Below are 13727 nucleotides of genomic sequence, written 5' to 3'. Positions count from 1 at the left end.
TCTTCCTCCTTTATCTCTCTTTACCTCTCACTCTTGCTTCCCTGGGCTTGCATCCTCTAATAAGGCATTAGCACTTCAGCTTCTGCATAACGCTCTGTTTTATAGGCAACTTGGGCTAAAACAGATGGTCATCAGTGCTTGAAGCTGCAATGAAAGATGAGGAACACATATTTGTCGAGCACTTTCTATACAACAGATTATTTACTCCTGAGGAAGCAGCTGGAGTTTTGCTGTGGCCCCTGAGTGTGCCCTAAGGCTAAGAAAGTCAAGCCTGCTGAAGGAGTTCCTAGAAGTATTTGATCAGTTCTTTGTTTCCAGTTCAAATAATAAGACAAGATTGACACACATTCCCCAGGGTGGTGAGGATTCTTGACCTGCTGCCTTCGTCTGTCTCTTTTATCCCCAAGCTCTGTTTGTGGGCTCAGGGGCTTGGTCCCAGACCGTGGGAAGCCATGCTGACCATCAATCGTTCATCACAGATTTCCCCTGGAGCCCTCCCTGTCTCTCCAGCTCTTCCCAAGGTCTGGCTTCTTCTAGGATCTGGTCCAGTGTGGGCTACCAATATCCTCTGGCATCTAGAACTCAGCCCCGTGATGATGCTCTTCCCAAGAATGTGACCTGAGCCACAACATTTTACTGACGTGTCCCCTAGAGTCCTCTCTCTCATTCCAAGAAGAGCTCTGTGGCTTCCATCCAGTTCTGGGACTGTCTCTAAGATGAAGGTGGGCAAACTCATTCACTCATTTAACAAGCTTTTAGTGAACACATGATATGTACTGTTCTTAGGCTCAGCTCTTGAAGAGTCTGTGGTAGATGGAGCTTCAGATTTCAGGTTTCCAATGGCTCTGAGAGGCTAAACTATAGGAATTTCAGAGGGCCATCTCCTTTAAACAAGAGCCATTCTGTAACACCCCATTGAGTTCATTGACCCATATTAAGCCATACCATATACAATAGAGTCTCTGTTCACTGGTCTGTACTTAGCCTATGTTGTAGAGTATATCTCTGCTCCAGATAGTCACTACCTCCTTTGGGAGAGGATTGCATGGCCTCTCCCTTTGAGATCAAGCTTGTCCAAGAGTTGCAGCACCCCACCACACACCCTACCTCACCGTCCAGCCCCAGGAGATTATATTGTCCCCTCCCTGATGAAAGGCTCAACCATGTGACTTGCTCTGGCTAGTACAAGGTGAGGGTAAGGCATGTGCCAGATCCACATGGAACTGGTAAGGGCCATTGCATGGTTCCACATCCTTTTTCCTGTACCATGATACTGGCATGCCCCAGATAGGGACAGATCCTTTCACCTGGATTCTGAAACAATGAGGGGGAGACATGGAGCTCCAGCCAAATGGGAAGGGTGCCTGATGTGAAGGAGAAGCAAATCTTTGTTCTTGTAAGCCAATGGAGCTTTGGAGCTATATGTCACTGCAGCATAAACTGATGAAAGCCGACAGTGCGACAGAAATGCATGTGTTGTGTTTACAAGCAACAGTACTTGCATGGAAGACAGTCACGAATGCTCACAAGCTAAACATCATCAGCTCTGCAGCAGCTCTCTGGGGTGCACACATTCTTCTGTGTCCCCCAGGAGAGAGATGTATGCTTGCCACAAATCGGACATACTTTTTCCCAACCTGTTTATTCCAGTTGCACATGTCACTGCAATTACATAATCTAATTAAATAATGTGAAACCAATGAAGTATGAGTACAAAAAGAAGGATATTTATTGTTTCTCTTAAAACTAAGTCCAGGCCAGGCGTGGTGGCTCAGGCCTGTAATCCTAGCACTTTGGGAGGTCAAGGTGGGTGGATCACCTGAGGGCACGAGTTCAAGACCAGCCTGGCCAACGTGGTGAAACCTGGTCTCTACTAAGAATACAAAATTAGCCAGGCATGGTGGCACGTGCCTGTAATTCCAGCTACTTTGGCGACTGAGGCAGGAGAATCATTTGAACCTGGTAGGTGGAGGTTGCAGTGAGCCGAGATCGCACCCCTGTACTCCAGCCTGGGCAACAAGAGTGAAACTCCATTAAAAAAATAAATAAATAAATAAAACCCAAACAAACAAACAAAAAACAAAACAAAACAAACAAATGTAAGTTGAATGCTTTGAAAAGACTGCAAACAGTCAAGTCTTTCAGCATATTGCTGTTGAATTAAGTGTAGGTGAGACAACCATATCATAAAACTCCAGAAGCTTTGGAATTTTGATTATTTCTCAAATGGCTTTATTTTCACACTTCACTTTAAAGGAATCAAAATGGAAATAACAAATGATTCATAGGAGCCGTTTATGCAAGGAGACACAGAACTTCAGTGAGCAACTCATAGCCAAAAGAAGGCCTCAGTACTCCATCAAAATCCTGGCGAGTGAACCCACGAACATGTGTTTTCGGTAAAATAAATATTTACAGTACACATGTATCCTTTTTTATGATATCCTCCTTTTACTGACTTTCAATGAACAGAATTGGTTGCAATTAGGATGGGTGTGTAGTTTTTATGAGACACCCCTCTCCTGTGAAACAAGCCTGCGGGTGGATCTTTCTGGGCCCCCATAGGCACACCCCTTGCGGACCCCGCTTTGCATATCCCAGCGCTAAGGGGCAAGATGCACCTCCGTGTGGCTGTGGAGGCCTTTAGGCCCTGTGCCTCCTCCTGGCTGTGTTGTGGGTGAGCTGGGGTTGATTCTGCTGAGGAGCTGGGAGGGGCACTTGTGTTCCTGCAAATGCCAACCACGGGGACAGCTGAGAGGGGCTTTAGAAATGCAGACTCAAAGCAGCACTTGCTGTTGGCAGCAGCTGTCGCCAGGACTGGAGGAAGGCTTTCTAGAGGCCCTGGTTCTGAAAAGCTTATGGCTCCCCTCCCCTACTGCCCCAGGTCAAAATAAAAACAAGACCAAGCCAGGAGGAAATAAAGTGGAATTCTGATGTGTCCCAGGACATGATTTTTCAGTGTTCTTCGGTAATAAACACCAGTCTTTCAAATGAAATATTTTCCTTTCTTTCTTTTTTTTTTTTTTTTTTTTTTGGTGTCCTGCTCTCAGAGTCCTAAAGGTGGCCCTCCCTGACTGTTGCCACCCAAGCTCCAGTGCAGGTGGCCTCTGTGAGAGTCAGACATCCTCCGTGTGCACTGAGAGGTCAGTTCTCCCGCCTCCTTGAAACACATGGCTGCGAGTCTTCCCTCACCTCCTCCTCGTTTTTTTTTTCCCTCCTTGGCTCTGGTGAAGTAGAGTGACAGGAAAATACATTCTGTTCCCCACTCCTGGGCCCTGCCTGCACTCATGACTTCTTTTCAGCTGTGCACAGTCTGCTCCCTACACACCAGGAGTGAACTCCCAGTCTGTGACTTCAGCCCCCTCCTCTCCCATGCAGTCACCTGGGGAAGAGTTTGAGCCCGGAACCTCAGTACACACTAAGGTATGCATGCAGGTGGACGAGTCCAGTCTGACACTCTGCTCTTTTTGTCAGAAGAACAGGACCCCAGAGAGGGCAGGGAGTGCAGTCAGGAGTCAGAGGACCGGGGCCTCTCCTGCTGCCTTTGAAGCCAGCCTGTGCCTATCAACCCCTTCATCCATCTCCGCTCTGAGGGGGATGGGAGAGCAGTCGTTCTCACATCCCTGTGAAATTCACAGCAATGGGTTTCCTCATTCCCATAGAGACAAGTCATGGAGAAGACACTTGTCCCCTATGTTTGAAATTTCAGGTAATAATGGTCAAATGCACTTAGCACATCTTAGTTCCTGTGGGCTTCACAAAAAAAATATGAACAAACAAAAAGGAGAACTATGACCGGAACCGTAACAGGAAACCTGCTGGTGGCCAAAGACAAAATCTTAGAAGCTTGCAGAGAAAAAAAAAAAAGGGCTTTCAAAGGAGCAACAATATCACTGGGACCTCCATAAAGAGAGAGAGAAGCAGCAGAAAAAATGCCAGTAGGGAGAACAAATGATCAAGTAGAGTACAGCATCACTCAAAAGTGGAAAAGGAAATTGTCATTCTGCAGAAGAAATCACTAGACAACACCACTTAAAGGTCAAGAGTAACCAAGAGGTCAGGCACAGTGGCTCACGCCTGTACACCCAGCACTTTGGGAGGCCGAGGTGGGCGGATCACAAGGTCAGGAGTTCGAGACCAGCCTGGCCAACATGGCAAAACCCCCTCTCTACTAAAAATACAAAAATTAGCTAGGCGTGGTGGTAGATGCCTGTAATCATCCCAGCTACTTGGGAGGCTGAGGCAGGAGAATTGCTTGAACCTGGTAGGCAGAGGTTGCAGTGAGCCAAGATCATGCCATTGCACTCCAGCCTGGGGGACAGTGAGAAAAAAAAAAAAGAGAGAGAATAACCCAGAACTAGAACGGGTATCTCTCTTTTGTAAATTGAGCTTTGAAACAAAATGTGACTCCTCCACAGGAGGCAGGGAAACAGAGAAGTGTATGGCAACAGTATCTGCCCACTGAGAAAGAAATCTATATCCAGAAGCAGAAAATAATTTAAATGGTAACAGAGAATTCTGTCCTAGTTCATTGGGAGAGAATTTATTTCTAAGGGTTAAATTGCTAAGAGAGAAGTTATCTCTTATCTAAAAGATAACAATCCTTCAAGATCAAAAAACACAGGAAGAGACTACATATTGAAGGCTGGAGAGGACTAAGGACAAAGAACAGCTAAAGGCAGAGTGGGTTCTGGGACAGAGGACACCCCTCGGGATGGCTGAATTGCCATGAGGTCTGTGGTTGAGGCAACGTTGTGTCACAGCAAAGATCTTGTTCTCAATAATTCTACTATGGTTAGGTAGGATGTTACAAGCATACTGTTTGGCTGGCTTTTGCACCTTTTCTGTAACTCTAAACTACATTCATAGCAAGTTTGTTTTAAAGGTGTGTGTAAGGATGTCTGGGGTTGAGGGCTTCATGTGAGGCATTTCCTCACTGACTCGGTCCTGCTTATTACCCCCTTCTGGATGCTCCCAACACACACATAGTCTCAAGCAACACCCAAGCACACACACTTTAATGCAACAAGACAAAGCATCACCCACAGAGCAGCATGGCAGAAACAAAGCCATGTGCAAGTTCCCAGGAAACCAGGTGGATACAAGGCCCATGTCTGTGCCCTCTCCTTCTGCCTGCAGACCGCAGACCCTGCTCCAGCATGAAAGCCCCTCAGGAGCAGAGCAGGCAACCCACACACACAGTCCTGCTGTTGGGGTCCCAGTGCTTACTCCATGAAGGGCCACTCCAGACTCCTACCCCACCATGACCCCAGTGGGGGCTCTAAGCCAGAGCCCCTGCCCGCCAATCCATCTCCTTTACTTGCTATCTGGCCAAGGGACACACACGCTGACTTCCTTCTCTCCCCCTGGAGGTGCACCTAAGCAGCAATGCCTGGGTGCATCTCAAAAAATTCCTCCAGATCTTTGTCTTCTTGTCAAAGATTGTCCTTGTAAGAAGACTGAGGTGTCAATTTCATAGTCTCTCCATCTGCGTTTTTTGTCATGAGTCGCATAAGCTGCATACACCACCTCAACTGGCTTGGTGCTGGAACCTGGGCTGAAAGGACGGGGGAGGACAGAGGTTCTAAGCCACAGCAAATATCAAAATAGAAGTGAGTTGTCCCCTAAAGAATTCCAGGTGTAAGATTCTGCCGCCTTCTCTAGTGCACATAATGATTCCAGCCCACCCTCAGAATTTCAGGTTTGTCTTGCAGATGTCAGCATTTCCGCCATTCCTCAGTTATTCAGTGAAGGGACTACTGAAAATTCCATGACTTCTTCTGCTCACATAGTCTCACCCTTCCTCCTAGCACCTTGTAAACCAAAAATAAAATTCTGAGTTCCTCCACCAAATCCTCTGAATGGATCCCTCATCTTGGCCAGGGCATTCCAACATTAACCTGAGAAACTGGCTCAGGTCATGACAGGAAGGGGGTGTTAGACAAGCCTCATTATGCCCTCCTCCCTTTTTGAGTTCAAGACAAGCTGACCAGCATTAAGATCAACACAGATCTTAACTCTGATAAGAAGAATTTACAGTCTATTCTTTCTGAAGCCTACTACCTGGAGGCTTCATCTGCATGATAAAACTTTGGTTTCTGAAACCTCTTATGGCAGCTCAGACGTTCCTTTCTATTGATAATAACTCTTTCAACCAGTTGCCAATCAGAACAATTTTAAATCTACCTATAACCTGGAAGCACCCCTGCTAATGTATATAAAAATATCCAGCTCCGATCTGCACTTGAAAACATTATTAATAATACTATCTATAAAACAAGGATTTGACTCAGATGGTTCTTTTTAGGTATCTCCCAGCTCAGCCACTCTGATGTTAGAGCTCTGATTCCCTGGAGTGGCTGAGCTTTACCAGGTTTTGAAAGTCAGCGTTCTGTACTAGTGGGTTATGCTGGAAGAGACAGAGCTCTCAGAGTTCAAGACCCAATTTTTAATCCTGGCACGACCTTCTTCTTTGGGGCCATTGAGCAAGGAGTGACATCACCTCCTCAGAGTCACGGTGCAGCTTGAGTTGTACACAGCATGTGAGTGCTCCTCATCCCTTATCCCTCCCACAGGGCCTGGAGCATTCTAACACAGTTCCCCCTGCTCTTGCTCATTTCCTACATAAGTGGGGACCATTCTTGAAGCTGGCATTTTACAGAAGCAGAAGAACACTCAGTAAAGCTAAATAGATGATGAAGAACAAAAACATCTTAAAATATTCTAAGTTTGGTTTATAGTGACCACAAAGGAATACATGAAAAATACTGTTTTAGACTCAATAAGGATATTGGAGTTTTGTCCATGATAATTTTTAATCTTTGCTTAATTTCTTTTTAATATTCTTTTCCCATAATATTTGACTTTGGTGCCATGAATGGATCAGACAGTGTTTTTTCTTCTGAATTTTAGCTGCAGCACTGAACAATTTCTACACCCGAAGAATGCTGGGTAATACTAGGGCTCAGCAGTGTTGCTTCTCCTTTTCTTTTTCTGGGCATGTGGGAAACTGCACTTTACAAGGTCCTTGCACTGGGGTTTACTTTCTTCTTCAGCCTAGAAGTGACACAGGTCTCTTGGGCTGCTGTTTAATTGGTCAGATCTGGACACTTTGGCTCCACCTGAGTCTGCACTCTCTTTCCTTTCTTCAGTCAAAGATGTTCTTGATGGAGTCTCTGTCAGCCTGGATCCCAGCGTGCCATGTGGAGCAGAAAACTCCTTGCCCCAAGTTGGACATGTAGCATGGGTGAGAAATAAATCTGTGTACGTTTTGGGAATTTCAAAGTGCATTTGTTATTGCAGGATAACCTAATCTCTACTGAATAATATAGAAGGTCTAATGGCAACAGGTTAAAAAAAGTAAGAAAGGCCATCATCAAATCACTTTGTAGCAATTGCACCTACCTGGCTCTGCTAATAAATGAGGAAAGAATAAGAAAGTAGTGATAGTCCTAACATACCTAAACTATAACAACTTATAATAATCACTTCTCCAAAATCCTTCTCACTTAAAGGATTCCACAGATGTTTGTTGATGAGTTAGCCAACTTGAAGTTGAATTGATCATTATAGTTTATTTGTTCCTTCAATAAATATGTGCCAGGTTTGTCATTATGTGGTAGGAAACAGGCAACTAACAAGATAGACATGTAATATTTACAGTATGATAGATGGTGATAACTGCTATGTTCAAAAGAAAAATGCAGGAAAGAGGGTAGGGAGTAAAGGGTGGTATACAATTTTAAATAGAGTGGCAGGAAATTGCTTACTGAGAAGGTGAAAGAATAAGCTATGCTGACATCAAAAAGAAAAAGTGAAATAGGCAGAAGGGACAAGAAGTGCAAATGGGCTGAGCTAGAACTTTGTCTGGTCCCTTCCAAGGTTAGCAGGGAGGCCAGGGAGCTGAGACAAGCAAGCAAGAGGGGAAGTGGGAGGAGAGGAGGGCAGTTGTCTATGGGTGAGGATGTAGGCAGAGCAAACTTGCAAGACCTTACAGCTCTGTAGGCAAGGCAGATTCTACCAAGTCTGAGTGCAGAAGCAAGTCAGAGTAGAGCGACAGCAGAGGAGCGCCATGCTCTGATTGGATGGGGAAAAGTCTGGGTTGAAGTGCAAGGGGAGGAGCTTTGAGATCAGTTTGGAAGCCATTTTAACAGCCCAGGTGGGAAGTGATAGCCTCTGGCCAGGGTGGCAGTGGGGCAAGGGTGAGGAATGGTGAGACACAAGAATGCAGGTAGAGCTGCAGGTATTGCGATGGATCAGATGTGCAGTGTGAGTGTCCACGACGATGCTGAGAGTTTTGGCCTGAATAACTGTTTTTGATCATCTTGTGATCATCACGCCCGCATGTCAGTAGAGGCACCATTAATCTTATACATGGAGAAATACAAACCTGGAGAGATGGAATCATGTTTCCAAGATCACAAACGTGGCAGGTCCAGGGATCTGGACACACCCCTGTGATCCACATTCCTCTGACCCCAGATCTCCTGCGTCCCATTTCTCCCCATAACTGCATCCTCTTGGAGGGCATTGGAAGCAGAATGAGAAGCAAGACATTATGACCAAGAAAAGTCCTTGCCAGATGTCTCTCTTCATTCTCTCTGAAAGCCCACATGCCACCCAATCGGCTTCTGAATTACATGGGATCTAAAGGAGTGTTTCCTTTTGTTATTTGCAAAATAAGAAGGGGTCACTTCTAAGCTTTTTCTATGCACATCCTCTTACCATGAATCACTATTTCATGTTCAGTGTGTGGGCGTGAAATATTGGAAGCCTTCTGGGGGTTGCTGCTGGGGAAGAATGTTTCATTGTGTAACCACAGACAGGGGCTACTCCAGAGTTCTTGACAAATGTCCATGTGTTTTCTGACCACCCTGCAAGGAGGCGGCACTGGTTTGAACTTGGCCTATGCACCTCACTTCAGCTCTGAGACACATGGACATTCCCAGGTCTGCCACAGGCTCAGTGGAGGGCGGCTGAGTACAAGACACAGCCATTCGCTCTCCTTTCATGCCTTGGAAGGAATGCCCATCGAATCCTTCCTTGCATCCCTTTAGGATGTTTTCATGGGACTTAGAAAAACACCATTTTCTTTCACACAGGATAGAAGAATTTTTTCCCAAAGGTTGAGCTCAACAGCATGAACTTGAGACTTTTTTTTTCTCAAAGTGTGGTTGATGGCCATCTGTCTGTCACTGGAGGTATTTTTCTTAAATGAAGATTCCTGAACCCCAACCCAATTACATGAAATTAAAATAGTTGGGGTGAGGCCAGGAATACCCGCATTGTGAGCAAGCTCCCCAGATTATTTTTATATCCACTATGCCTAAGCTTCAGAACTTGATGAAGAACCAGAAATGCAAGGCTCTAGTCCTGTGGGAGCCCCTGCATTCACTACTTGAGACCATTTTGAGGCCAGTAGACCCCAGCTGGATCCCATCTTCTCTACCGCCAGTCCTGCCCTCCCCAGCAGGCATACCAGAGCTGCAGGGACCAGGCTGCCCCTAGCCCTCTGATAAATGCTGTCACTGCCTGGCTGCAGGTGCCAGGACTCAGAGGTTGTCCCGGGCTTCCCCAGCCTGGGTAAGAAGCAGCTGTGATGGATGGCCCCAGAGGGACAGGCTGACCCGGGCCCCCTTTCTGGTCCTGATGAGAACTGTGCAGCAAGCCCATAGCCAGGACTGTCGGTACATCAACTGACAAAGAAGGACTTGGCCTCTGGCGAGCATAAAATCCTCTCCTGACTAAGGTTGAGGGGGTGGAATTGACCTTTCCAGAATGTGCACCCTTCCCCTTTGTCTAAACAAATCCTTTTGCCCTTTTCCACTCAGCTGAGGGCCAGGCCCCCTTCCTGACTTGCCCAGCTCACACGGGCCCCCTTCTCGAAATCCCATTGCACTCACCATCGCCATTGGCCTCACCTCACTCCGTCTTACCTTTTTCATTGCTGATTCATGCGGGTTGCTGTGGTGCAGTGGAAAGAGTGCAGACCTTGAGCCAGCAGGTTCAGGTGGGAATCGCAGCTCTAGAGTGCAGTGTCTACCTCTCAGAGTCTCAGGGTCTTGTGTGTTCAGTGGTGATGAGACCACACAGCATCGTGCAGGGTGAAATAAGATGACCCACGGAAAGCTCTTGACACAAAATGAGACTCCTCCCCGTCCTGCAGAGCATATACCAGTTTACGCTATATTAGATTCAGCTCTGCTTTTCTGTTCCTAGAAAGTTTGACAGCAGCTGACATTTCCTGAGTACTTACTGCCTGCTAGGCACTGTGCTAAGCTCTTTCATGTGTTATTTCTGTCAATGATCCCAACCACCCTGTCAGATAGGTCCTATTATTATCCCCATTCCACAGATCTGAAAAATAGAGGTTAGCTTGGTTAAGCCAACTGCCAAAAAGCAGAGAGAGATAAGCCGTGGTCAGGAATCAAACCCAGGTGTGTCTGGTTCCAGGGCTCGTGGGATGCTAGTCTCTGACCACAACTCACATGGGTATTATGTGAGTTGTGACTCACATACAGAATTGCTGACTGTAAGTTTCTGGATGTTTTCATGTCAATGAATGTAATGAACCAACCAAGTTCCTAATTTTTTTAAGGGCAATGGTTCCTTCATCCTTATAATCCCAGGGCTACGCTATAAATTCCCACAGTCCACCTCTAAGCACCTCTAAACCCAAATTATTTTCCTTCTAAAATAAACCAGTATAATAATAACAACAGTAATGGTAACAATAAAAATTTTGAACGTAGTTTTTCTCTTTTTCTCCTTTTGTTTCATGACAATGGATAATGTGAGAGTGGAGAATGGAACAGAAGCTTGGAGAGGTGACGGCAGCGACTGAGCAGCGTGTGTTTGTTGTACCTACCCTCTGTCAGGGCTGTCTGGGGAGAGCCGTGATGGGGTGCAGGGCGAGGCGTCTTATACCATGCTCATCCCTCTGGAGGGAACACAACTCCAATCACAAGAACTGAGCTGAAGTCTCTGGTTCGTTATTTTTTGTTTTGCAGCTGGGAATGTTAGTAAGCTCTGCTGCTGTTCCACACACAATAATGCCATCTTCCTTGTGAGTCACTGAAGAACATGGAATGCGGTGTGTGAATTGCTTCGAAGACCCTGACTGGCCACCTGAACAAGAGGTGTCAGTTCTGAATTTAGGAGGTGCTTAGTAAATATTTACTTCGGGATTTTAATTAGAAATAATTGTTTTAATCCTAAATTATCGAATTTGACCACACTTCGAGGAGGCAGATCTTGAGTTCACTGGGTTCATTACCTGTAGCATTACACACCCACCTGCATCAGGTAATAAAGATGGATAAGCAACAGCTACAATGAGCATCTGAGAAACACATGCCTGCCTGACCACACGCATCTGACAGTCAAAGTCAGTGACATTTCAATGCTTTTCCCCTGCCTGACCACACGCATCTGACAGTCAAAGTCAGTGACATTTCAATGCTTTTCCAACCACCAATTCATATGATCATCATACTGGGTGAGCACCGATGCCCTGTAGATAAGGAAATGAGGAGAAGTTGGTCCACTTTACATAAGCTTGAATCGTATGTGTCAAAGAAAAAAAAATGTAGGGGGATGTTAACATCTTTAACCATTGTGTTCCAGAAGGTAATTTCCTCCCCACCTCACTGTAGGAAACTGTATAGCATCATTTTGCTGTTTATTCTGTCTAATCTCTTTCTTTGAAGAAATAAGTGTGATAACATAATTTCTAACTCTGTTAATCAGTAATTGTTAAGACAAGAGAAGACATTGTTTTACTGGTAGTAAATTTGTAAGAGTAAAGCACATAAAATTGATTTGAACAATATCCAGTGATATGCTTTTCAAAATATTTACTCTTAACTTTTAAGTAATCACATTGAGGTTCTTCTATTATCAGTATTTTAAAATGAAATTTTTAATAGTGCTGTATAAAACTTGATTTATGTCATACTAAAAACCATTTCCAGCTGATTAGTTTCTGCTGTATCTTAGCCTAACTCAAGTGCACAAAATTTACATTTAGCTGTATTTGACTCTTGGACCTGTTATAAAATATTAGTGGTGGAAAACCCTTAGTTTTAGCATGGTGTCTCTTAGCACAAATTCAGTTACAAACAGTTAAAATTTCTAAATTCTCTGCTGTAGACTTTCACATATTGGATTGTCATAATAAGCTTCAAAAAGAGAAGAAAATAAACACTTTTATATACAGTTATATATATATAAAACAATTTCAAAAATAGAGGAAAGTGAAAACATTTTATCAGCAAAATAAAAGTAAATACACATTTGTATGTATATTTAAAGTTGCAAAAATGTTTAATAGTGAACATCGTTAGAAGAATGTAATAAATGATAAATGTTCATTTTTTCTCATACATTTTTCTAGCTAAGTATGTGACTATAGCATGTACTGCCTCATTAGGTAACAACGAATTTCTTGGATTTGACTTTCAAGAAAAACTGCATTACTGTCATTAAATTAAAAATTAACTGTAAGGCTACCTATAGTGATAATTCTTAAATTATTTTTCTTCAATGCTTTTCCAATTATTGTTTTATGATCTGTGAATGGATTCATAATTTTCATATTTTCAAATCAGAGCCCTTCTTATGAAATAGTAATTTAAAAATTACTTTGAGGCATTCAGAAAATTATTTGTGCTGTTTTTTTTTGTGATGGAGTCTCGCTGTGTTGCCCAGGCTGGAGTGCAACGGCATGATCTCAGCTCACTGCAAACCTCCACCTCCCAGGTTCAAGCAATCCTTGCACCTCATCCACCTGAATAGCTGGGACTACAGGCACACACCACCACACCTGGCTAATTTTTGTATTTTTAGTAGAGACAGGGTTTCACTATATTGGCTAGGCTGGTCTCGAACTCCTGACCTCAAGTGATTCACCCGCTTCTGCCTCCCAGAGTGCTGGGATTACAGGCATAGAAAAAGTATTTTTGTTGAAGTGCAGTGATATCGGCAACTTGAAAAATCAAAGAGACGTCTCATACTGAACCTTTTTTTGTGCATTTCAAAACATTTTAACTTTCTTAAATATGTGAGTTTAACTCCAAAATTGAAGACAAGTCATCATTCCTTGAAGATTCAGCTTAAGTAAAAGACACATCTATGTGAGTTTTGCAGTTCATTCTTCCAAGAATATTTAGCCAAATGTTAAAGAATTGTCCATTTAAGACTATAAACTAATAATCTTTTGAAAAATCTTCTTTCCAAATAAACAAACTTTATTCAACATTAAGTAATAAATGCATTCTTATTCTCTTTTTAAAGAGAAGTGTTACATTTTTGTGTCATGTATTGCCCTTAATAAAATATACACTTGTACAGATTGTACAAGAACTATAGTTAAGCGTGAAAGCATTTGTGAGGGATGGATGCTGCACAGTGTTGGCAATGACCAAACTAATGTGTGCATGTCAATCTGGCCTTGCCAATTTGTTTAATTCTATTTCTTATACTAGATCATCTGTCAATCATATTCACCAGCCTACCCAGAAACAGTTCAATACATTTTCTATACAGATAATTACATACAGATGTATGTAATTATAGATTAAATATGTCAAACCAGGTATCTGAGAAGTGATCGAATAGACTCATATTAATTCTACTTTCATATTATAATCAACAAACCCACAACAGAATTTAAGGGCTATGCTTAAGATACCAATTAGCTTATCATCTACCAGACTAATCATTTTTAT

Source organism: Pongo pygmaeus, chromosome 17 (genome assembly GCF_028885625.2).
Source record: "Pongo pygmaeus isolate AG05252 chromosome 17, NHGRI_mPonPyg2-v2.0_pri, whole genome shotgun sequence".
NCBI lineage: Eukaryota > Metazoa > Chordata > Mammalia > Primates > Hominidae > Pongo > Pongo pygmaeus.
This window is presented reverse-complemented; position numbering follows the sequence as displayed.